Raw genomic sequence first — 25,471 nt, 5'->3', positions numbered from 1 at the left:
ACAGTCTTGATCAGTGATTAACTTTAATGGAAAGGACAGAATGAGTTTTGTTGGTTAGTTAGGGAACATGGTTTCATGGTAGCAAGAGTGGGTGGGGGACACTTGAGTTCCTCTCTCTCTCTCTCTACTATCAAAGTAAATAAAGACATCAGGCCCAGCCTACTGGAAAGTGCAGCCTCTGCACTAACTGCACCCACGTGGGCTGTTACTAGACTATGTAAGTCGCATGACATATGTATATAAAATAAACGGACTATTTAGAATAAGAGTCAACAGCCATGGTATCTGCTATGTAAGGCTGTACAGCACAGTGGTGCTATGAGTCAACATGCTAAAATCCTCACTGTAGTATGTTTAACCTAGCACATTTTTATCTGGTGTAATGTCTACCATGTTTACCATCATAATTTAGTTTTTTAGCATGCTAACATTTGCTAATTAGTAATAAACACAAAGTTAAGTTTAGGCTAATGTGAATGTCATTATTTGTTTTAAGTATTTGGTTATAAACTACTGGAAAAATTAGCCAACAGGTGCAGAGACATAAAACCACAAATGTAAACTTCATGGTGGCTCTAGACAAAATGTCAGTGCATCACCAAAGACTGTGGGATTGATTCTCTGGAGACCAAGAACGCTGAAGCTAAAATAGTTTTGCTCCCGTGAGTAAAGAGGGATCACAAACCATCTAAAACCTTTTTTTTTTGGTCCTATTGAAAAGTTTCACTTTCAGATCTCTTTTGAATTCCCAGTCCTTTGCTTTTAGTTTACTCTAAAACTGTACTTAAGTACAGTACTGAAGTACTTATATTTTTTGTATGCTACTTTATGCTTCCTACTTCTTCTATGCTATTTATACTACATATGAAGTACTTCATGTAATTACATTCATTTGAAAGCCGTTGTTATATTTACTTTGCTTATAGTGCAAAAAGTCATTAGAAAAATATAACCAGCTTTTAAAATGTGAAATATTCAGTGAAAAACCCTCTTCTCAAGTCTGTTAGCGTGGAAATAATCCTTTAAGTCTGATTCTCATAGAGAGTGAAAAAAACTAGGGATATTCCAACCTGTTTTCACAGCAAATGAGAAACTTTCTAGTCAACTTTTTCATTATTCTCATGCAACACCCTGCCTTATTCTTTCAAGAGTCTTTTCCATCACATTTTTGAATGATGATTTAGATTAAAAACAGCTCTTCCTACTGCACAAAGGACAGAAATATCTTTACTAGATTGAAGGTTTTTAAAATTAAATTGTCTACAGCTTTTAGTAAATTTAGTTAATTACAACAAAGCCACTCGAGTGTAAATAATCCTATAGTATATTCCATTGGGCAGCATAATGCACAACTAGTACTTTTACTATTTTAAGTACATTTTTCAGATAATACTTACATGCTTTTGCTTGTGTCAGATTTTCAGTGCAGGACTTTTACTTGTAATTGAGCATTTTTACAATGCTGCAGTAGTATTTTTACTTAAAGAATCCAAATACTTCCTCCACCACAATTTTTTGCATAGATTTCAAATCAGGCATCCAAATAGTTTTGTACATTTAGTTGCTACTAATGACGGCACATGAAGCAAAACTACATGACTGATAATATATATTCCACAGTATGTCAGCAGACAAGGGTAATAAAATTGTGAAAAACCCCAGAGTAGCATTTCATTGGAAGCCACTTCATGTGGGCCTGCTTGGATTCCCCAGCTAGCAGGTACATCACATAGATGAGGCATGAATCAAGTTTTAGTGAAGGCCTCTACTACATTATATTTGATTGTTCATATTTAGTCACTGGCAGTATCTACTACTGATTTTGCATCAGGGAAACCCAAGTGGTTGAAATGTGTGAAGCGCTTTTTTTTTCAGCCAGCTTTTTAGCTCAGGCCCACTCTTCCTCTTTCTAAAAGTGTTACATGTGAGTAGGCGTCAAGTTCTGCTGCAGTGATGGGGTTTGCCTCTGAGTCTGATCTGAAACAGGCAGCATTTACAGTGATGTTCATTGGTTCCTCAACGAACATGAAAGACAAATACTACCATCTGCTGGTAATAGTAGATAGAGCTCTCCACAAGTACTAGTGAGTACTTCTTGCTGTTCAGTGAAGGAACAAACCATTTTCCCATTGTGTGGTTGCTGAACAGATAAAAATAGGTTCATTTTAATCAGACTTTATTAACTGAAGGCCTGTTTTACATACCTACAACAGGTTTTGATGTAAAATTCAGTGTCTGATGGCATGCCTGCAACATTAAATTGGTGCATTATGATGATCTTTAATTATATTCTGTACAGTATGTATGTTTACATCTTTGTTACATCGTTGTGATTCAACATTGTGGTACAACCCTAATTTTTCATTGCTTCCAAACATTCTGCAGGGCTCTTAAGAGGACTTCAAGGGGCACTGAGGCAATTTAATAGAAGAGGTTGACAAAAACCGGAGCTATACCCCATCTGGATAATGAGTTTTGGACATCAGAGATGCAAAGCAATATTTGTTAGAGGTTAAACCTGCAGAACATAGATGTCATTAAAGCCTGTAAAAGGTAGAATGGACTGAGAAAATGCCTAACCAGTCTGATAAATGAACACATCTATCAAAAAAACATTATAATTAAATTATATCTGCGATGGCCGGGAATCGAACCCGGGTCAACTGCTTGGAAGGCAGCTATGCTTACCACTATACCACCATCGCTGTGGAAAAGGAGGAATTTGGCTGCCAACTCATCAGTCCACGTCAGTGTGAGAATTTGGGACAGAGGGAGGAGAGTGTGAAGAAAGGCGGGGCAAGAAGAGAAACAGAGAGGCAGAGCAAGAGAAGAGAGGAGAAACACTTCAACATATCTGTAACAAGCAGTAACTTGAGAGATCAAAATAGAACCAGTGTTGAACAAATCTAAATGACTGAACAACTAACAGATAATGACTCCAACAATTCAAAACATTATAGAATATCTAGAAGTGCTAAGTTAAAGGCAGAAGGATTTGCAGCTTTAGATACTTGTGGCATTCTGTATCTGGTATAAAGTGAGCACACACATTATGTACATTACCCTGAAATTACTTAAGAGTTGAGTAACTCTCAAGATGAAATGAGGTCCATTTGAAACTGGTTAACATCTACACAAGATATGCCACTTATTAAACTGCCGTTACAATTTAAAGTTGTCCAGCACAGTTTTCTTCTTATCTTAACAAAGAACTAGTTTACATTAATGAGTGCATTTTCTACCTCAAAAAACATTTGTAACTCCAGTACTGTTTCCATCCATGAAATTTGATAGCAGTTTTCTTCTTCACGTAGCTGGTCACAGAGTTATTCTTACTTGTCCTGATTTTCACTCTAAAACTGTAAGTAGTAGTCAATCTGTGCTAATGTTATGTCATGTTGTTGCAATGTTAAAAAGGCACTAACTGAAACCCTGTGTCAGTCTGATGTTTCTACCTTTGGTGGTCAGTGTATATATCTATTCATTATTTATTATTTTATACCTCAGTTTAGTGACAAAAGTAAAGAGGCAATGAGTGTCATATTGGAGTCTCAGCACTGTTATGAACGGGCTAGATTTCTTCTATATATTTGAGCAGAGGAACAACTGGTGTATTTCAAAAGCAACCATATGTATATGTATAAATTTAAAACTAATTGGTCTCAGAGTCAAATCAAAGTCAGCCAACACTATGCATCTCTCTAGTTCGCTACAGGTCTAAGTTGGGCTAGTTTAGCTCGTTCCCCAGGTCACTTCCTGAGGCCCAACTGGTCCAGCTGGATGACCAAGTCAAGGTCAGCTGCACTAATCTAATATTCCTGCCTTTCATTTCACTTCATTTGCCTCTTTCAGACTTTTAGTAGTAACTAGGGCTGGGGCAATTTGTCGACATAATCTATTATGAAAATAAGTCAGAGCACAGATTCACCTGGAGAACAAGCTGCAGAGAGCAAGTCTCGCCATGGTTATCTACAGTGTGCGAGCATTATAGACAGAGACACAATAGTATGACTCTCTAGTTGTGCAAACAGGACATGGTTTATCACAGCAGTGCAACTACTCCGCACGAGTGCTGACAGTGAAGCACAGAGTACTCTGTCCTTCTTCTGCTGCAGAAGCAGCAAGACAGCAGCATCATCCTGTCAGTACCCAAGCACGATATATGAGGATTATCAAAACATGAAACATGTTTCTCTTAATAGAAGTCACTTAAAATAGATTTTCTACATGTTTCTTCATCACTCGCGTTAAAAATCATGTATGCACTGCTGCTGTTAACTTTCAGTTCACTTTATCAGCCAGTATGAGTGAGAAATGGCTAAAACTAATATTAAAAACTGTCTGTAATTCATTTCAGTTATCCTCTTTCCCCCAAACTGATGCAAACACACATTGCCAGTAATAATCATCACTCCAGTGATGAAATTACTCCATGTCACAAACAGTTTAGGTTTTAAGGCAAAATTCTGATTGTCCACTTCAGTGAAAGGCTTGACACAGTGATTAGTTATTAAATTAATATGCATCACAGCTCCTTTTGAATTTGTGGTCCACCACATTTGTGATCAGGCATCTGACATGGATTCTATTAAATAAAGTGGAAATTAGACAAATTTTAAAATGTCATTATTATCATTATTCTAATCTTATTTATGTGACTTTTTTCAAGATTATGATTGAATAAAATATTGAAATATTAATGAGAAAAGTTTTTGATTTTTTTTTCAGTAAACTAATAGTTAGTTTAACTAAAATAATCATTACGTGCATCCCTAGCACTAATATTATATCATGTATGCAGCTGTTATCATGTATGCAACTTAACACATTTAATGCACTTTCAAAGGGATCTAGTTTTAAAATTTGTCATGTAGAAAAATCAAAAAACTCAGCTGGAGATGGATTTCTTGGCTGACTCAAGGTAGCACATAAGCTTACATTAGCCAGCTACACTTATGAAATCTGCTAATGAGAGTCCTCATATTGGCTGACACCAGGATCGTCACCTAGAAATGAGAAGCTGCCTCAGTTTTCATTCTCTGTGGATTCAAAGACCTCATCTTTCAACAATGCCTGCCGGGTTTTATGTTAACTCTGGCACCATTACGGCTGTAAACAGTGTACATGTAGTATATGTGTTATAAGCGACTGAGATGTTTGTAACAATCAAGGTTCATCAATGCAACAGACACAACATGAAAGCAATCGTTGTTGGCAGGATTCGAACCTGCGCGGGGAAACCCCAATGGATTTCTAGTCCATCGCCTTAACCACTCGGCCACAACAACACATATTTGTGGTAAAATTCTGAAACTTGTGTGACCAATCATGACATGTGCAAACTTTGATGCACTTTGTCATAATCCTGTTTGTCTTATCCACTGAGAAACATGGATAGCAATGTTATGTGTGTAGGGCTGAAACGTTTTTTAATTTGATTACAAAAAAGCCTTGAGGCAAATTATTTGCCTCGATGCTTTGTTTATATCTGGGCAACTATACAGAGTACTGTATAAACAGCCCAGAGCTGAATTATTAAAGACCAGAATATTGCTAAACTCTGACATTTAAGGTTCGATGTAATTTATTATCATGCAGCTGCAGCATCTGTTCTCTCTATAACCATGCAGCTCCTCCACACACACATATGCACACACATGGACCAAGGTCAGTGCAGTGAAATAAAACAGGTAAGGTAACAAGTGGCCAGTTTTTCACCATTTTAACTCCACTTAATTCTTTATCTTACTGTTCAGTCACAAACTATCTTAATCTGCTCACCTTGCTTTTCTCCTCATTTCTCTTCTCTTCTCATCCACACACCTGATTGATCAGTTGACAGTCTTCATCAGCAGGATGATCATCCCAAAAGTCAACTCACGTTTTGGCATTTTTCTATAGATGCCGTCATCCTCTCGGGCTGATTAGAAAAGGATAAAAATACCAAAACTGGTCACAAAATATACCTGGGTGTCTGCCCAAATAAAGCCTGTGTGAGAAACACTGCAGAGTGTGACATCAAGCTGTTCATAGACAGGTCTGCTGTCATGTGTTTGTCTGTCATGGGACAGCTAATGTGTGACGACGGAAATCGGTTGAGATGACAAATGAATTGCGATGCCGAAGAGCAGAGCATGTGATCTACTTTCATATCTGACTGCACAAAACGGTCCCGACCAGGAGAGAAAAAGGTATGGGTGCTTCTGACAGAGCTGGTTGGATACACTGTGCGTAATTTTGTGCACTTCAAACTTCAGAAACACTTAAAAATTCAGTTTTGTACACCCACCGTAGTGTTAGTGGGACAGAGGAGTGAGGATGTGAGGAGGAGGAAGAGGAGAGGAAAAGAGGAGCACGGTCAGCCAAGTAACTGCTCCACTGAGGTGGCTGGATCAGTTCACCTCTCCTCTCCTCCGTACCCTCTCTCTCCCCCACTCCTCAGACAGCAGAGTTGCATAATAATGACGATGATAATAATGAATTATAAGGTACAACACATTTTCAAGGTGCTTCAGTGTAAAACATAACCAGACACATATCTGCATGACATTTGTGGTTCATTCATTATCTTACTTTTCGCAAGCCTTCATTTAAAATAAACTAGACATCCTGCTGTCTCCGCTTTCACTCCTCAAACCAGATCGAGATGCTCCCATCACTTATGCCCCTGAGACACCTGCTTCCTAAAGGTAATGAGAGCTGACTTTCAGGTCGGCTTATTGACTGTTGACCTTAACTCAAGGGTGAATTAAAAAGAGCACTTGGGCACACCTGATAGGTGTATCCCGCAAGGGGCAGGACAGGGCGGGATACCCCTGCACCCAATACGGCAAAAGTGGCTTGAATAAATTAAATCCACTGCTCCTTGCACTTTCCACTTGCACTTTAGACCAGCGTAAGATAGGGACCCTGTGTTCAAAAATGAAGAGGGCAAGAAGATCAGAAACAAGACTGACAAACCTGTGCAAGGAGACCACAAATCACCGTAACCACTCAGTTATGACAACACAAGCTGCAGTATTTAATAGCTTTGCACTGAGACTGATATTCATCTTAATTGTTCCTGAAATGTGCAAGCAGGGAACTGCAGTGATTGACTATTTAATCCTACAGCAGTAAATTAAAGCACGCGTTGTCGGCAGGATTCGAACCTGCGCGGGGAAACCCCAATGGATTTCTAGTCCATCGCCTTAACCACTCGGCCACGACAACACATTTCATACATTTCATTGAGGTGCTTATGGGTCAGGCCATTATACAAAAAAGTAGGGATGTCCCGATACAACTTTTTCACTTCCGATACAATACCGATATTGCAGCCTTGAGTACTGCCCAATACCGATATCGATCCGATACGATATCAGCACGAATCATACGTACTTTTACTTATTTTGTAGTGTGGAATGTTAGAAAAGGCTTGATCAAGTGATGTTACTCAAACAGAGAACAATAGTCAGCAACCAGAGTCACCTATGGATAGAAGTGCTGGAGCGGAAAATGGACTGCTTATCGGAGCGCTTATATCTGAGATTTTAGATGCAGTCTGATAAAATCCGATACTTGTTTTTTGGCTGATATCGGACCGATATCCGATATCAATTTTGGATTGGGACACCCCTACAAAAAAGTTTTGATGCACTTAGAAATAGTCCCGTTTTTCTTATCTATTGAGAAAGGTGGATAGCAATGTGATGTTAGCATGGCTAATACTAACAGCTGTTGCAAACAAACAAGCTGTCATTATTGTAGTTCAAAATCCATGGTCATCAGCTGGAAATGAGAAGCACCGTTTGTTCAATCCCAATTTTGATGTTAAATCTGGCACCGTAATACAGAGAAAAAAGGGTCACACTGAGGACTAACATTATCCAACAAGCTTTAGACTTGATTATGTCTGCTGGAAATCACACGAAACATCTTTAGCAATCAGGGTTTCAACAGTGTGTGCCACCATTATCAATGTTAACAGCATTTGTGAAGTGTGAGAATGGAAAGATTGACAGGTGTAGCAACAATAACTAAGGACAGCAGGGCTTGGCAAAGGGTCAATTATCAATCATCATCACCACTTGTAATCAAACCTACCAACAACACCACCTTGTACATGACTGAACTATATGGAACAATCAAGAAGACACAACATGAAAGCAATCATTGTCAGCAGGAATCAAATCTGCACGGGGAGACCCCAATGGATTTTTGTAGTGCATCGCCTTATCTACTCGGCCACAACAACACAAGAGTCACAACTAATTCACACGTTTCTGTGTGAGGTCATCATAAGCTTTGATGCACTTAGTAATAATCCTGATTCCAATCTGTGTCTGTGTGTTCGCTCCTCTTCCCAATGAGATTCTAGGCTACTACTACAGTCCCAAAGTTCTGGAGGCAATGAACACTCCTTGAGCTTACAGCAGAGGAGCAACTTGAATATCTATTCCAAAAGCAACCAAAAAAACTCACATTGTTTTAATAAGCAGGTCAGTCAACAATTGGTCTTTTTCCAACTTCCCTTGAGCAACCATGATCTGATGCATGCCGCAACGATTTGCAACCCTGCTGCAACTCAACTCAACCACGTGTATTGTATTTGTTCACAGACCGGTCTTGACCAGATGTCAGCATAGACTCTGGCTATCAATGCTATGTCAACATAGATCTGTCCAGGGTTTTGCCAACAAGTCTGACTTTTTCTTAGCTGTACCTGAATTTATTACTATTTTTTATTACTGTCATCAACCTTAATCAGTCCAGAGCAGATGCAACATGAAAGAAACCGTTGTCGGCAGGATTTGAACCTGCGCGGGGAGACCCCAATGGATTTCTAGTCCATCGCCTTAACCACTCGGCCACGACAACACATTACAGTCACCTAATTGAGGTGTTTATGTCTCAGATTGTTATGTGCACATGCTTTGATACACTAAGAGTCCTGTTTTCTTATCCATTGTATAGCAATGTTGTACATTGTTAGCAATGTTAGCATTAGTGGCCGTTGCACTGGATGAGCAATTGTTCAAAAGGGCAGTCAGTCAGTGATTCTTGTTATGCTTAATTCAATAAAACAACAAAGCTGATTCCAAACGAGTTGTGCTTGTCAATTGTCACTGTGACAGCAAGTGGACTTTTAAACTGAAATACTGAGTGATTTAGCCATACTGTTTCAAACAGCAGGACAGAAATAACAAAAAATGTGGATGTATTTTACCAACATTCTTGGCAAGGAAGATGAATTACATGTGTCACATCCAGGCACAGGAGAAAAGACTAGAGATGCACCGATCGACCAGCCAGAGACCGGAACCGGCTGGTTTTCAGCATGACCGGCCCTGACCGGTGACCGGCCAGTCAGCATTACATATCCGATTCTGTGCCCGTCATTATCACACACGTTTTGCACAGTAGTCATGTCATGCGTGCAGCAGACAAACTGACCGTGATATCAACACAGCGCTGATGACAGCTACACACACTCAGACACATGCTTGCTTGAAGCTGGTGTCAGCGACAGATTCCAAGAACAGGATAAAGAGAAGACAGACAGTCTACAACGAGACAGAGCAGCTGACAATGTTGCAAAACAGTCGTAAACATTCTAGCCCTTCATGCTAACATTAGCCAGCAGAAGACTGCTGTTTACAGAGGGACAGTTAAAATCTCACCTCCTGTTCTGGCTGAAGAATAAACAACCTGTGTTGATGTGTCTCCTCAAACATTTTCTCATCCAGACTCGTTTAACTTCTGCATCTGTTTTTCTCACGGCAAAGTTTTACCGCAGCAAACTGTTGCACCGTGTCTGTCTGTGGTTTGTTTACATCTGCTTCCACAGGCGATCACGTGAAATCGTGTGCCGCAAAATCCCGCAAGATCATGGAATCTCGCAGGATTTTGCGAGTCATCACATTCAGCTGATTCATAATCTTAATGTAAAACTATAATAAGCCCTGGCTGTCTATCTAATTTAATCTAATTTAATTTTTACAAGAAAAGTTGCAAAAATGTTTGTGAATGCTGTCAATTGTTGTTGTTGTCGTTGTTGTTTGGACAACCTGTAAATTAACATTAAGTTGTTATTAGCAATCAGCTGTGGAATCAGATAACATCTTTGTCTGTGGTGGGTCTGACATTTCTTGGTTCTGCTTTAAAATAATAGATGAGTCAGATTTGGGTTTGGATCTGGGGTTTCTAGGTTCTGCATGGGTCTGGGTTGTACCTTTGAAAGGTCCAGTTTGGTTCTGGGTAGTACATTTCTGTGTCTTTTTGTGTTTGGGCACAAATATTTGGACTCTTGAAGACCTCCTCATCTTCATCTCCTTCTAGAATACAGTACATTCTTAAACATTTTCTTACAATGCACATTTCATGCTTCTACAGAAAAAGCACAGCATTGCGATGGCCGGGAATCGAACCCGGGTCAACTGCTTGGAAGGCAGCTATGCTCACCACTATACCACCATCGCAACACAAAGAGAAAAAAAATGAGAAAGTTTGGCTGCCAACTCAGCAGTTCATGTCAGTGTAAGCCTCTGACTGGGGAAAGAGGGTGGAGGGTGTGGGAAAAGGAGGAGCAGAGGAGAGGAAGAGGGCGGTACATAAGAATTAGAGGAGAACACCCTATAGTAAGTTCTGCAAATGCTGCTCATTCATTGGTAACCCAAACTAACAGTATTGCTGACAGTATATCTGTATGATATGTTACCTTTACGTCACTGAGTAGGAACATCAGAAGGTTGGCATTATAGCACAGCAGCTGTTTTACAGTCCTTTGTGTAATTGTGTACTTGAATGAAGATAAATATACCAGCAACTAATAGGTCCAGTGTTACTACCATTAGAACATATGCTAAAAATCTGCACTCAAACAATTTAAGAGTAAAAGTTGAACATCTTGGCATCATGAGAGATGAGTTCAAGTAATACACATTTCTTCATAGTTAATGCTGCTTGTATGCAGCCCCATGTAACAATTTGCATTACTGTACTAAACCAAAAGAATCCGAATCAATTAAGCCATATACAGCAGACATACAGAGCAGGCTTACTTCTCCAATCTTTGTCAGTGAGTGTGTGAGAGTAGCTTTTCACTGAGTGAGGACGAAAACTCAAAGTTCTGTTACATTTTTTGTGCAGCTTTTTTCTGTGACTAATTCAGAAGGTTTCAATTAGCATTTTCCATAACCTCCAAATACCAAATACTTTGATGTGTAAAATAAGGGCAGTTCCCCTTGGAGTTGAAGCATACTGAAAATTATAGCGTGAATGTACCTTGTTTTCACATGCAAAAAGCATCTTCACATTTCAGTCTATTCACACTTCCTGCTGTCACTGAAACAAATCAGTTCTTTCAGTTTTGTGAGTGAAGATCATTCTATTGTTAATTCTGTTGAGGCTGAAAGACCAAAGACTCTGATAACTGCTGATAGTACAATCCGCTCCAATAAATGAGTCTTTTACAGATGAGATAATAATAATCATCAAAGTTCTGTGGTGTGTTTGGATTTTTATAAATAATATAAAAAATATAACATTATTTTATAATTACCCAATTTCTAGTTGGTTATTTCTTATATCAGTATTTTTATTTTACTTCTCCCCTTTATTTTAGCATTTAGTCACAGCCTACTTTAATCTGCTAAACTTTCTTTTCTCCTTGTCCCTTTTCTTTTCCCTTCTCACACACCTACACTCCTGGTTAATCTTACTGCACACACGTATATCGGGGCTTGCCCCACCCACCTCCCTCCTCCTCCTTCTCCTGTTCCTTTGTGTCTGTGACTGTTCTGTGAACCACCATCATCAGCAAAATGTTTTGCCCAAAGTTGCCCAAAAACACAAGTACTGATTTGGATTTTTTTCACCCACGATTCTGTTTTTACAGCAGCAGCTGAGCAGCAAGGACAAGGCTCATTGTTAATGATGCAGCCTATTAAAATTATTAAAACCAACGTGGCATTGAATGGTTGCCACCAACCAGGTGCAATTACAAGCTTTTACAAAACAAGTGCCTAAGTAGACATACACATAAAAGAGGAGACTCTGTGTGTGTGTGTGTGTGTGTGTGTGTGTGTGTGTGTGTGTGTGTGTGTGTGTGTGTGTGTGTGTGTGTGTGTGTGTGTGTTTTCTGCCAAATAAATGCATTTGAGATGCCCTTGTTTAACTCTGAGAATGAATGACATTACATTTACTAATTAACCTATATTATTACAGTTATTACAGTGGAAAAAATAAGGACCACCTCTATGTGTAACATAATATCTACATTGGCAAAAGCGTATCTTTGACATAAATACAAAAGCAAGACAGACAAGATAAACCTGTGACAGCTGAGACTTGAACCATCATCAACAACTTGTAAAGTAGCCATGATTGCCACTGGCCCTGATTTGGTATTTTTCAACACTCCCCCTGATCAAGTGGCAAATGACAGCTTGTTACGTTTTGACTCAAAGTTCAAAAGCCAAAAGACTTTAATTTAGAATGACATTAAACAAAAAAGAAACAGCATATCCTCAAATTTATAAGCCCGAACCAGCAAACATTTGGCAGTTTGACCTATAACTGACTTTAGTAATCAATCAATGATGATAATCTTCCATCATTTAGCATTTGTCCACCTATACTACACTATAGTACAACTGTCACCGTTTCTGCTCACAAACAACTTCACAAAAAATAAATTCTTGCAAGCAGCCTTGTGTTTATACTGCAGTATGACTCCTGTATGACTTCAGTGAGTCAAGTGATTTGAAAAGCAGTAAATCCTTTCAATTGAGCATCTATAAACAGTAAATATTTAGTACGTTACTCCATAAATGACATTAGTGATTAATATCTATAAAAAAATAGTTGATCCCACGATGGAAGTCATCAGAGTGACATGAATTGAGGTGTAAACTGGTGCAAAAAATAGGAATTTGTGTCAATCCTTACATTCCTACAAAAGTAAATAGCCTATGAATTTTGCCGGAGAAGAAAATCACATCCATATGCGATGGCCGGGAATCGAACCCGGGTCAACTGCTTGGAAGGCAGCTATGCTTACCACTATACCACCATCGCTGTGGAAACTTCAGAAATTCCACTGCAGAGTCAGCAGTTTATGTCAGGAATTTGACAGAAAGGAGGGAGAAGAGGAGGAGTGGACAAGAGGAAGGAGGGGTACATCAGCAAGAAAGGAAAGCGCTGTCACTGCTTTTCACTCTGGTAACTAACAGTAACAATATCACTGACTGTATAAACTGTTTCTACATAGACCAACCTCTGCTTCATTGGGTTGACATCATACAAGACAGTAACCAGGTCTCACAGACACATAAATCACATAAACCATGTCCTCTAACAGTCTTACTGTCTTGACTGGCCAGTGTGACCTTATGAGTTATATTTGCACCAGAAAATAATTACAGACTGCAAGTCAAAACATTCAAACTATCACTGAATTCCAGAAACCATCCCACTGTTTTTCAGTGTGGACTATTATCTTATAATGACAGACACCTGACAACAACTGCAGAGAAAGTAAATTCTTCACTTTAGATGGACTGTATGGCCTGTCAGTTAGGCTAAAAGCAGATATTCATCTGTGGATGTCTGTTGTTTTTCTAAGATAACAACAACTCATCCACAACATAAACCACATGCTCCTGAACAAAAGAAACATTTGCATTTTGGGACACAAAATAATAAAATGACAAAAAAAAAATACTGATTAGTTTGTTAACTTTGCTTCCGTGGCCCAGCACAAGAAGGCATCATGGGAAATGTGGACAATCTCAGCAGCACTTCAGTGTGCATCACAGCTGACTGATGAACTAGCTTGTGACATACATTTATACATAATAAACAACGACCCCATTATTTTCCCTTTTCAATGTACGTCTGATAAAGCCCTGTCCCTGACTATGTTAGCAAGGTCACAACAAATGTAGGGATAAATACGAAGCCTTGTTTTTACCTACTCCATTTGTCATATTAAAGTTACTGCAATACACTGTGAATACAAACTCAACACTTTGTGGGTCTGTTTCAAATTAATAGCTCTCTGGCATGAGGGGACAGAACCCCCTGATTTCTTCACACATCTTTTATTGTACACCATTTAGATAAATCTGTTGTAATAAATTTAGTAACTTGCAACTCCACTAAAAACGACATTGTTTACGGGCTCTCTTTATCCCCGCATTTTATTAGTAGTTCCACTTCCCTTTATTCACTTGCACTCTGCCCTTGTTATGATGTATCAGTTTATGTTGCGCAGAGGCAACTTAGAGAACAGAGGGTGGGGAAAAAGCAGTGGATTAAAATGGAACGCACCTGCCCTTGTACACTTTCGGCTCAAATGGAACAGCACTTCTGATGGTAGCAGGGATTCCCCCGAGGGCAAGTACCAAGTGGAAGTTAACGAGGCTGTGTTGAATGACTGATAAAATGCAGCGGATGTTCCACTTGAGAGCCACTGAGTCATGTGCAATGCAAAAGTGGAAAAAGTTGGTATTACTTGTCTGGTCTGGATTTGGGCTCAATATCAAACCAGTTTCAAAATTTCTAAATCAGTCAATCCTTAGTGTGCACTGGAACAAAATTTCACCACGATAGTACCATCGCTGAAATTCCACTGCGGACTCGCAGTTCATATCAAAATTTCAAGTGTACTGACAATAAAACACAGCAGATGCAAACGCATGGTGTAGGATAAATAATTATTTTTTCAACAGGTAAGATTCCATCCATCTGTGCCCACTCTGAATAATTGCATAACAGCTAAAACCACTACAACCCCTAAAGTTAGTGGTTGTAGTCATTGGAAACAAGCATTCATCCACATTTGCTTTTGGCAACTGTCTTATAATTTGAACTCAATGAACTTTTGTTTTTTGTTATACCTTACCACTATACCTACACGTGGAGGACTCAGCCTCAGTGCATGCTCTACCAACTGAGCTGCCAGACCACCAGCTGTACAGACTTCTGATGGAATTTGTCAATACAAATGACTCTGTATAAACCTGTTACCTTTATATGCACATGAATAACAGACTGCATCACGCTGTGCACTGTGTCCTGCAGGAATCATTTCTACTGGCAGAGAGTGTTTATATTATTTAGTAATTATATGTATCGGTATGTATTAATATTTCAATCATGAATTCATTATTAAATAACTCAGAATATGATTATGTTGTATTTTGAACACTGGGCATTTTTTAAGCTATATATTTCAGGGAAAACTGAAATGGACTCATATTCAACCTGACTCCAGATTGATCTGCCTCACCTGTGACTGAATGAATTGATGAAAAATGATGATATGAAAAGTGTTTTTCACTGACAGACACTCCTACTCTCTCTATCTTTAACTGTATCCATAACAAAAATATGATGGGGAAAATTACAGGTCTTTAAACAAAGAATCATTCTAATAAATGAAGAAGGTTGTTTTGTTTGTGGTGATTATTTTATGAATGGACCGTTTCTGACTTCATCTCCATGTGTGCATAAACTTGCTCATTACTATCCGAACAAATTATTATCTCGGATTTCAGAACAGAGCCCCCAGGTGTTTTCTTTCTGGTGAGTTGTACTGATGTCTGAGTGTTTTACTGATTTAGCTCAATGATTAAAGCGACTACCACAGACGTTGCAGGCACACAGTAACCGCAGCGGCTGTGCCAAATGCGTAAATGCACACCGCTTCTCTCTGCTGGAGGGCAGATGCTTCTGTCCACAACTCATCAGCTGTTAATCGCAATGTTAATTTTTATGATCTACAGATTATCAGCGGTCTGAGCAACACAGTCCTACAAAGGTTTTTAACTGCGTGGAGAATCAGAAAACAAATAAAATCTACAATTTAGAAGTGTTACTTTAGTTTAATCTGTTATCTGTCTTTACTCCAGTATGAAATCAATCAATAATTGATATCCAATGAAGAGGCATGTCAGCTGCTTAAAAGATTTCTACCAAGGCTGTTCTCCTGTATCCTTGCTCATCACTCCTCTGAGCAGAATAAGAGACTTGGGCTGGACTGCAAATGGTAGACCATAGGAATTACTGTTTTAAGTGAACGTCGAGGATTGAAACAACAAATAACAGACTTTGGATGTCCCCCAGTGTCCACTCTAATTTTCCTCTACCCGTCATCCAACGAATATACCGCTAAGGATTTCAGTCACGCCGAACATGAATTATCTGCGTCTCGGTAAACCAATGAAATCTTCGTTAGAGCTCCACTTTATTTTCCCTTCATAGTTTTTTTATGATACAGAAACTGAGTCAGACTTCTCAAAACAGTCCCTCGTTGTCGGCAGGATTCGAACCTGCGCGGGGAGACCCCAATGGATTTCTAGTCCATCGCCTTAACCACTCGGCCACGACAACACGTAAAACTATTTTCAGCACAGCTAACTGTGAATTATTAGTAGTCAATATTAACACTTTGTTTGGACAATTAAACACCTGATAAAGACACTGAACAAACTCATTACTAAATATATGCACTCATATGCAATTTGTGACGTATTCTATTAGATTACTCAAGTTAAGTAACATATTCTTCATACTTTGGACTACTTTTGGAAAATCTCAAGGTCATCTTGCTGAGCCCATTTGTCTGAGGTTAACAGTTGCTTTTTATTCACTGTATCAAGTGCCCTGGATCAAGTGCATTTGATACAATGCAGTGTTTACCAGACATCCATTTATTTGTAGCAGCCCGCCACAGTAAAAACATGGGCCTCCACATACTGACTTTCTATTTCTGCCTTTTTCAGTCATGTCTAGAAGGAAACCCTTGATTTGCAAACCCTTTGCGGGATCTGTACAAATTTCTGTTAATTCTGCTATACTTCAAATACACACTGAGTTTATTTTTGACAGATGCTGTCAGACACAGAAAAAGCATAGAGAATCTGGTCAGTTATGAAAATAAAACACCCTTTTCAGATACAAGATCCTAAAAACAGGCAAAAAAGAAATTACTTCACTATTAAACAATGTGGCCTACATACCCATGACAGCTGCACAAAAATCAAGGAAAAAGGGCCAAATCAACAACATCTGAGGTCACCACAACCAGGCAGGCAAAACGCTCTACTTCTAAAACACTGTTAGTGGGACATGCAGCTATGACAAGTATGGATCAAAACAATGGCGCAGACATGCGGTGTCCAGTGGAATCAACTAGTGATGCTATGGAAAGAGGAGAGAGGTTTTGCAGGGCAATGAACCCTTCTGCTGCCATTCAAATGTGTGGGTTTGGTGGGTGGGGCTAAGAGGGATAATACAGGCAGTACAGAGGAAGGTAGGGAGTTATGCATTATACTGAATTGATGTCTACTGCAGCTTTAACAATTTTCTGATGTTCAGTTGGCCTCATACAAACATGCATACTTACAATGTCCCTGTATTTGGTGTTGTCAGTATGAAGTGCTTTCATCTGACTAAAGTGCTGCTAACACACCTTCATTCGCACAAACAGATGGAGATGCCGGGGATTGAACCCGGGGCCTCATACATGCAAAGCAAGCGCTCTACCACTGAGCTACATCCCCTCTCTCTATTACATCATAAACAGCAGAGACAAAGAGAACACATATAAGAACAGAACTGACAGAAGGGTGCAGGTTAACTTGCTTTTGACTATATTTCACAGTAATTGACCTGTGACTATAATTCAAGTATTGCATTCCTGATTGCTGTGGTGTTCATATTTGTTTATCTCTCACAGACCATGCATAATTCACTTCAGTTGTGGCATGTAAAGCTGTGACAGTAACCATATAAGGGGACTCATGCAAGAACCACTCATATAAACAGATTTGCTCTTAAGTGGTGCATACCAGCGATTTGAGAGAACTTGTGGATTCAGGCTAAAAACATGGTGTGAATAACAGTTTTTAGTCAACTAGTGATACTGTCACTGGCATGTTGCAGTGTTAGGAGACTTGGATTACACCACACAAGCAGTATGGAGTTTTCTTGTGAAACTCCAGTGGTGTTTTGTGGATTGAAAAACTAAACCTGACCTTCAATCGGCATGAGGGTGAATAGATAATGACTGAATTTGTGGGCAAACAATCTATTTGAGCATATCAAGTAAAAAGGATCAATTTCTTATGGTGATATGACCGTGATTATGATGCCAATTTCCATTTGCACATCAATGGGAATTCCCATTATGTGTAAGCACTGACTTTAGAGGCTAATGTCTAGATTTATACATATTTATATATGAAAAAGGATTCAGGATTCGTTAACAAAAACATCACGATACTAAAGGAGGAGAATTGTTTTTTTTCTCCAATCCCTAATTACAGCATGTACTTAATATCAGCGTTACTTTACAACTCATCTGTGGACATCAGCTACATTTATTGGGGTAAGTGTGGAGGATGTTTGATAGATTATGGTAAGTAGAGACTAAACAATGAACCTCCCTTCTAAGCATTTGTTTCTGTAAGGGGAAGATCTAAAGGCCTAACGTTAAAGATCAAACTAAGTGTACCACAAATACTGAGTATAATAAACAAATACCTTTTCTAGTAAAATGTCCAGTGTAATCTGTAACACCAGTGCTGTCACAGGGTAATTAAGTTGTGGGAACATTTCCACACTGTGGCATCACAAGTGCAAATACATAGATTTCATCTTTGTTGTTTGTCCAACTTAACTTCACTATAGCACAACCTTTACTTTTCCTCTCATAAAACAAATTATTCCAAACATCCTTGTGTTTGTACAGGCAGTATAATGCATCTGCTTTTGTTGTGTGACTGTATGACCTCAACAATTGAACTGATTGATGAGTCTAGACAGTGTTAGAAAATAGAACCCAGAGTGATGTCGCCAAATTGCTTGTTATGTGCAATGCAATGTCCAAATCCTGAAGATATTCAATTCACAGTGACATCAAACTAAGAGAAACTGCAAATCCTCACTACTGATCAGCTAGAAACAGCAAATACTTAGCACTTTATCTATAAATGACTTCACTGATTAATAACTATAAAAATAATTGCTGATCCCATGATGGCCATCCTCACTAGTCAGAGAGTGATCATGGAAGTCGACAGAGTGACATGAATTGAGGTATAAAGTGGTGCAAAAATGGGAATGTGTGTCAACTTTACCCTCTTACAAAAGTAACTGCACTATAAACATTGGCCGTGAAGAAAACCATTGCCAATTGCGATGGCCGGGAATCGAACCCGGGTCAACTGCTTGGAAGGCAGCTATGCTTACCACTATACCACCATCGCTACGGAAACTTAAAAAATCCTGCTGCCGAGTCAGCAGTTTATGCCAGGAGTTCAACAGGGAGAGGAAGGAGGGAAGAGGAGGAATAGAGGCGAGGGGGAGGTTATCTTAGCAGGGGCAGAAAGTTCTGTCAGTGCCTTTTAATTCTCTGATAACCAACAGTAACAATATCACAGACTGTGATACATAACATTGTATAACAATACTTAAGAATCAGCACTCATGCTAGACCATAAGAATTACTGTTTTAAGTGAAGGTTGAGGAGTGAAGAAACAACAAATAACAGACTTTGGATGTCCCCCAGTGTCCACTCTAATTTACCTCTACCTGTCATCCTACCAATATACCGCCAAGGATTTCAGTCACGCTGAACATGAATTATCTGCGTCTCGGGGTCTCTTTATTTTCCCTTCATAGTATTTTATGATACAGAAACTGAGTCAGACTTCTCAAAACAGTCCCTCGTTGTCGGCAGGATTCGAACCTGCGCGGGGAGACCCCAATGGATTTCTAGTCCATCGCCTTAACCACTCGGCCACGACAACACGTAAAACTACTTTCAGCACAGCTAACTGTGAATAATTAGTAGTCAATATTCATCAACACCTTGTTTGGACAATTGAACACCTGACAAAGACACTGAACAAACTCATTACTAAATATATGCACTCATATGTAATTTGTGATGTATTCTATTAGATAACTCAAGTTAAGTAACATATTCTTCATACTTTGGACTACTTTTGGAAAACCTCAAGGTCATCTTGCTGAGCCCATTTGTCTGAGGTTAACAGTTGCTTTTTGTTCATTCATTTGTATCTGCTTACTGCTTCAAAATTCAATTAAAATTTCCAATACATTTGGACTGAAACACTTTGCCACACATGCATGTGTGTGCGCTGGATCAAGTGCAGTTGATACAATGCAGTGTTTACCAGACATCCATTTATTTGTAGCAGCCCGCCACATAAAAAACATGGGCCTCCACATACTGATTTTCTATTTCTGCCTTTTTCAGTCATGTCTAGAAGGAAACCCTTGATTTGCAAACCCTTTGCGGGATCTGTACAAATTTCTGTTAATTCTGCTATACTTCAAATACACACTGAGTTTATTTTTGACAGATGCTGTCAGACACAGAAAAAGCATAGAGAATCTGGTCAGTTATGAAAATAAAACACCCTTTTCAGATACAAGATCCTAAAAACAGGCAAAAAAGAAATTACTTCACTATTAAACAATGTGGCCTACATACCCATGACAGCTGCACAAAAATCAAGGAAAAAGGGCCAAATCAACAACATCTGAGGTCACCACAACCAGGCAGGCAAAACGCTCTACTTCTAAAACACTGTTAGTGGGACATGCAGCTATGACGAGTATGGATCAAAACAATGGCGCAGACATGCGGTGTCCAGTGGAATCAACTAGTGATGCTATGGAAAGAGGAGAGAGGTTTTGCAGGGCAATGAACCCTTCTGCTGCCATTCAAATGTGTGGGTTTGGTGGGTGGGGCTAAGAGGGGTAATACAGGCAGTACAGAGCAAGGTAGGGAGTTATGCATTATACTGAATTGATGTCTACTGCAGCTTTAACGATTTTCTGATGTTCAGTTGGCCTCATACAAACATGCATACTTACAAAGTCCCTGTATTTGGTGTTGTCAGTATGAAGTGCTTTCATCTGACTAAACTAAAGTGCTGCTAACACACCTTCATTCTCACAAACAGATGGAGATGCCGGGGATTGAACCCGGGGCCTCATACATGCAAAGCATGCGCTCTACCACTGAGCTACATCCCCTCTCTCTATTATATCATAAACAGCAGAGACAATCGAACCCGGGTCAACTGCTTGGAAGGCAGCTATGCTTACCACTATACCACCATCGCTATCGAAACTTGAAAAATCCTGCTGCTGAGTCAGCAGTTCAGGCCAGAAGTTCAACAGGGAGAGGAAGGAGGGAAGAACAGGAGTGGAGGTGAGGGGGAGGTTATCTTAGCAGGGGCAGAAAGTTCTGTCAGTGCCTTTCATTCTCTGATAACCAACAGTAACAATATCACAGACTGTGATACATAATGTTGTATCACAACACTTAAGAATCAGCACTCATGCATCATGATAGTATTAAATCCTGAGACAAGTGTATCGTCCCAGCCCTAATACTTTTTTGGCTATTCTAACCAATAATCCTCTGTGCTAAGAAAGCTGTAATACCTTACATCAAGTAAACCACTGAGAGAGCACAGACAGAAAACAACTTGTTCACTGTGTTTGAAATTGCATACTTTTTCTGTTTACTTGAAATTAGGCACTAAAGACAGTGACAGATGTATAGGCAAGAGGGTTTCAGATCATGAAACTGAACTGGGCCCCGTTTCCCAGAGCCTTCGTAGCACTACGTGCATCGTGAGTTGTATCTTAAGGTCACCCATAAGCTTAAGGGAGACCTTAAAATACAACTTACGATGCACGTAACGCTACGAAGGCTCTGGGAAACAGGGCCCTGTTAATTACAAACAGGCTTCAACAGTCCAGCAGAAAACAACATCAAAGAAACCGTTGTCGGCAGGATTCGAACCTGCGCGGGGAGACCCCAATGGATTTCTAGTCCATCGCCTTAACCACTCGGCCACGACAACACAAAAATATACTTTTCTCTAACAGAACTCAATATTTACATCTTGATTACAGATGATTTCAACTCCTGAGGAGTGCACTACGACGATGAATGGGTTAGCTAGGTATGGTGACAGTAACACTAGTTCAAAGTTAAGACAGTGGCTAACTTTTAACTAGAAGGCTGTACTACGAAGCAAGCTCAACACAGCCAGGCTTTCCTTGCATGATCTGGATCAACAAAGCCTAAAATCGCAATCACAGATAATAGGTACCACGACGGTGGTTATCAACTCGCTTTGTTAACCCAATGCATGCAGTTTGTGCTGCTGTTACATTACATTATATTACATTTTATATTATATGGATTTGTTCTGTGATATTATGAACATACAGCTCAGCAATTTTTCACTGTTAATGCTTTCCCTCAGCTTATAAGCTATATCACTCATAAACAACCTTGTTAGGACAGTTAGGATAGTTAAAGAACAGCACGTTTTACAGACGATTTAATCTGAAATTCTGAACATAACCTGCTCCCGACAAGGTTATGAGTTTAGCATAATTTACCATGGTGATCTAGCCAGGTTAAAAGAGAGCCACCTTCGTGACAATGAAAACCTTGGCTTTAGACACAACATAGCTTGCTAACCCATTAATTTCGCTTCATAGTACATGCCTCTGGCTGGGTCACCATGATCACTTATGCTGCAAACCTAACCTGCTCCACAGAAGGTTATGTTCACAGTTTTGGCTCAATAAGCTGTAAAAAAGCACCTCCCTTTACCTGATTCTTCTTTTTCATGTCAATATTCTCTGTGAGCAATACAGATTCTCAGCTAAAGGAATATATGCAAGCTTGCTGAGAAGTACATTAATCACTGAACAAAGCTGGTAGTAGCCATAGTGCAAACATTATGCATTGTGTTGCTGCAGGCTACTGCTAACAACATAAATTCAGTTGGTGATGCAGAAAAAGCATACTTTTATTTTTATGCTTGATCCTGATTACTGCAAAGTCTGTTTCACACTGCTGTTTCACTTTGACTTTTTTTTGGCCACAAACTAAAGTGATTTCCATGAATCTTTTACATCATATGGTACATCAGAAAAGGCATTTCTTGACTCCCATGCATTAAATATCGAGTTTAAAGTGTAAGAGCTCCAATGTGTCAAGTTAGAAATAAATAGCAGCCATTGAGAGTGCACTTAGTGTTAAAATTAACTTACAAATTCACACAATCAGCAATTTTCTGACAGCATTCCTATTGTGCCTTATTTGCAGCAACAGTCTTGCTTTTTATTGGAATAATTTTTTTTAATACTCTTCATAGATCACAAAGACCTGTTCCTCTTGAACAGGTTCTCCTGCTCCTCTTGACTGCTCTTTGAGAATGGAGCCAAAGATAAGATGCAAATAAAACAAACACTGACTGTCCAACTTACTGAAGATCCCAATGACAATTTTAAATTAAGTGAAAGGAGTACAAAGTACTGCCCCCTTTGTGTTTTTCTTTATCATTCAATTTTATTCTACCTCTACTTTTCAATCCTTGAGCTGCCATAACAAGTGAATTTCCACGGTGTGGAATCAATTAAGTTTATCTTTTCTGATCTTAAAAGAAGAAATTGTAAAATGAAGGTAAAAACACAACAACAATCTCTCTACCTGTCCTCCAGTCTTTGTATTATCAATTGAAGCAAGTATTTTAATTTTTTTATTTATATGAAATAAATGTGAGCTTGAGATATGACTGAATTGCGTTCCTTCTAACATAGGAAGTTTATCTGTAAAAAAGGCACCTCTGTTTTAGTTTCATAACTTGACCACAAGATGGCACTGGTTTGCATGCTTCTATTGTAGCCACCTCATGCACTCATACAGTGTAATGCAGGAAAAGAGACAGTGTGTGACACGTAAGTAGACGTACCTCACAGGGCTGTGGGATGAAGCAGTTACATGTCTTCCATGGGCTCCATTGGTGTGTATATCCCTCTCCTCTCAAACAAATTCAGGGGCATTTTCCACAAGTCTGCCATGCTGACATTACTGCACTGCACAGAGATGGGCATAAATACATCAAAAAGTTACACTTGCTCATCAAATATATCAAAACAAAATACAACATAGTGAAATGAAAAAGAAAAAAAAATCAAGGTCAGATCCATATTGAGGCCACTAAATATAGCTTTCATTTCTCTTCTCTTCTATTGTATTTACCATGCAATATCTGATCATACATGTCTTTTTCTTCAGGGGGAGTTTGCACTTAACACCAAAGCAGCTTCTTTCCTCAAGCTGCTGGTGACAATAAACAAGAATGAAATATATAGTTCACAACAGACCTTTTGCACAGTAGCCAGACTGATATGAAACAGTCGGGTAAACACAGGTGGTACTAATGATACTAATTAAGGTCCCAAACCATCACCCTAACTCTGTTTGACTTAACAGAACCTTATTTAGCATCATTTGTGACACCTGTTTCTATGTGACTATTTATGTAAAATGGCTGCTGTAAAAATGGCTAGGAGGTCTATGAGGGATCAACAGGACATGTCACGTGGTACACTTGAATTTAGCTACAGACGGTGAAAGAACTGATTGCTTTTTTCTACAGTTTACATCTGCGGATAAAAATGTGTCTAATTGGAGAGTAAAATTCCATATTAATATATGTATTTTAAGTATTTCAATTACTAACTTTTAAAGAATTTTGTAACAAATTGCATCTTATATTTTCTTCCCAGCAAAATACAAAAATGTTCAAAAGTAATTAAATACGTGTTTTAAATAAATGTAATTGAAATACTGACCATCTCTGTGTGCGCACGTACAAAAAATGGGAAATAAGAAAATTAACTTAAAAATGTTTGTGGTGTGAAATAACCTTGTAAAACAAGGTACGCTTATCAATGTTATATTATGCTCAACAACAATAATAAACTAAACCTTGTTTTCTCTCTTATTCTCTTATTCTCCAAACTGTTTCCGTTAAAGCACTTAGAGCAAAGGTTTCAGGAGATAACAGGCGGAAATAAACCGCAGTTAGCTTTAACTAGCTAGCTAAAGCTGGGCTTTAACTTTAGCTAGCTGGCTATAGTTAACTTTAGCTAGTTGGCTAAAGTTAGCCTAAGTTAGCTCGTTAACTTTTATTTTGCAGTCTTTACTTACCTGTGGACAGCTGAGAGTGAGCGGGTCAGCGGCCTGTCGACTGCACAGACTCCTGCGTGTTGTTTTGGCTGCTGACTTGTGTATTTATTTGTTATTTGAGTTTTGCTGCAATTAGTTTCAGTAAACTAGATAAACTGTCCGCGTGAGATGCGCCGTGTTAGGGGGGCGTGTCTAGGGAACCCCACATTTGTGGCACTCTCGCGAGATTGTACGCGTTGTTTCGTCATTGCACATGCTGTACAGAGCAATTATGTTTCATAATATGACAACGCTATGGTTAAGACCTTCTTAGGTTTAGGGACAAAAGTATGCGAAAGTATTGGGTTAGTGTTGGGAAAAGGTCGTGGATTGTGTGAAAATGAAAACTCTCGCGAGATCGTTAGCAGGTCTCAGGTGGTGTTTTAGATACCACCGTGTCAGGG

The 25,471-nt window shown here is 39.1% G+C and overlaps 1 long non-coding RNA gene and 12 other non-coding genes across 13 annotated transcripts; all 13 read right to left on the bottom strand.

The window, feature by feature from the left end:
* Positions 1-2,633: 2,633 nt before the first annotated feature.
* trnag-ucc (transfer RNA glycine (anticodon UCC)) lies at positions 2,634-2,705 on the bottom strand. Its single transcript has one exon. It is a non-coding gene; the product is annotated as a tRNA-Gly (tRNA).
* A 2,501-nt stretch (positions 2,706-5,206) lies between these two features.
* trnas-aga (transfer RNA serine (anticodon AGA)) lies at positions 5,207-5,288 on the bottom strand. Its single transcript has one exon. It is a non-coding gene; the product is annotated as a tRNA-Ser (tRNA).
* A 58-nt stretch (positions 5,289-5,346) lies between these two features.
* Positions 5,347-25,197, bottom strand: LOC146307242 (uncharacterized). Its single transcript, XR_014772687.1, has 3 exons — positions 25,050-25,197; positions 23,806-23,929; positions 5,347-5,920 (listed from the first exon to the last, which is right to left on the bottom strand). It is a non-coding gene; the product is annotated as an uncharacterized LOC146307242 (long non-coding RNA).
* On the bottom strand, positions 7,131-7,212 carry trnas-aga (transfer RNA serine (anticodon AGA)). Its single transcript has one exon. It is a non-coding gene; the product is annotated as a tRNA-Ser (tRNA).
* trnas-aga (transfer RNA serine (anticodon AGA)) lies at positions 8,778-8,859 on the bottom strand. The gene has a single exon. It is a non-coding gene; the product is annotated as a tRNA-Ser (tRNA).
* Positions 10,389-10,460, bottom strand: trnag-ucc (transfer RNA glycine (anticodon UCC)). Its single transcript has one exon. It is a non-coding gene; the product is annotated as a tRNA-Gly (tRNA).
* On the bottom strand, positions 12,988-13,059 carry trnag-ucc (transfer RNA glycine (anticodon UCC)). Its single transcript has one exon. It is a non-coding gene; the product is annotated as a tRNA-Gly (tRNA).
* On the bottom strand, positions 16,296-16,377 carry trnas-aga (transfer RNA serine (anticodon AGA)). Its single transcript has one exon. It is a non-coding gene; the product is annotated as a tRNA-Ser (tRNA).
* On the bottom strand, positions 17,478-17,549 carry trnaa-ugc (transfer RNA alanine (anticodon UGC)). The gene has a single exon. It is a non-coding gene; the product is annotated as a tRNA-Ala (tRNA).
* Positions 19,185-19,256, bottom strand: trnag-ucc (transfer RNA glycine (anticodon UCC)). Its single transcript has one exon. It is a non-coding gene; the product is annotated as a tRNA-Gly (tRNA).
* Positions 19,719-19,800, bottom strand: trnas-aga (transfer RNA serine (anticodon AGA)). Its single transcript has one exon. It is a non-coding gene; the product is annotated as a tRNA-Ser (tRNA).
* On the bottom strand, positions 20,987-21,058 carry trnaa-ugc (transfer RNA alanine (anticodon UGC)). The gene has a single exon. It is a non-coding gene; the product is annotated as a tRNA-Ala (tRNA).
* trnas-aga (transfer RNA serine (anticodon AGA)) lies at positions 21,816-21,897 on the bottom strand. Its single transcript has one exon. It is a non-coding gene; the product is annotated as a tRNA-Ser (tRNA).
* Positions 25,198-25,471: the final 274 nt, after the last annotated feature.

Source organism: Lutjanus erythropterus, chromosome 21 (assembly GCF_056507025.1).
Source record: "Lutjanus erythropterus isolate fLutEry1 chromosome 21, fLutEry1.hap2, whole genome shotgun sequence".
Taxonomy (NCBI): domain Eukaryota; kingdom Metazoa; phylum Chordata; class Actinopteri; order Lutjaniformes; family Lutjanidae; genus Lutjanus; species Lutjanus erythropterus.
Note: the sequence above shows the minus strand (reverse complement) of the source record. Positions and strands in the feature narration are given on the sequence as shown.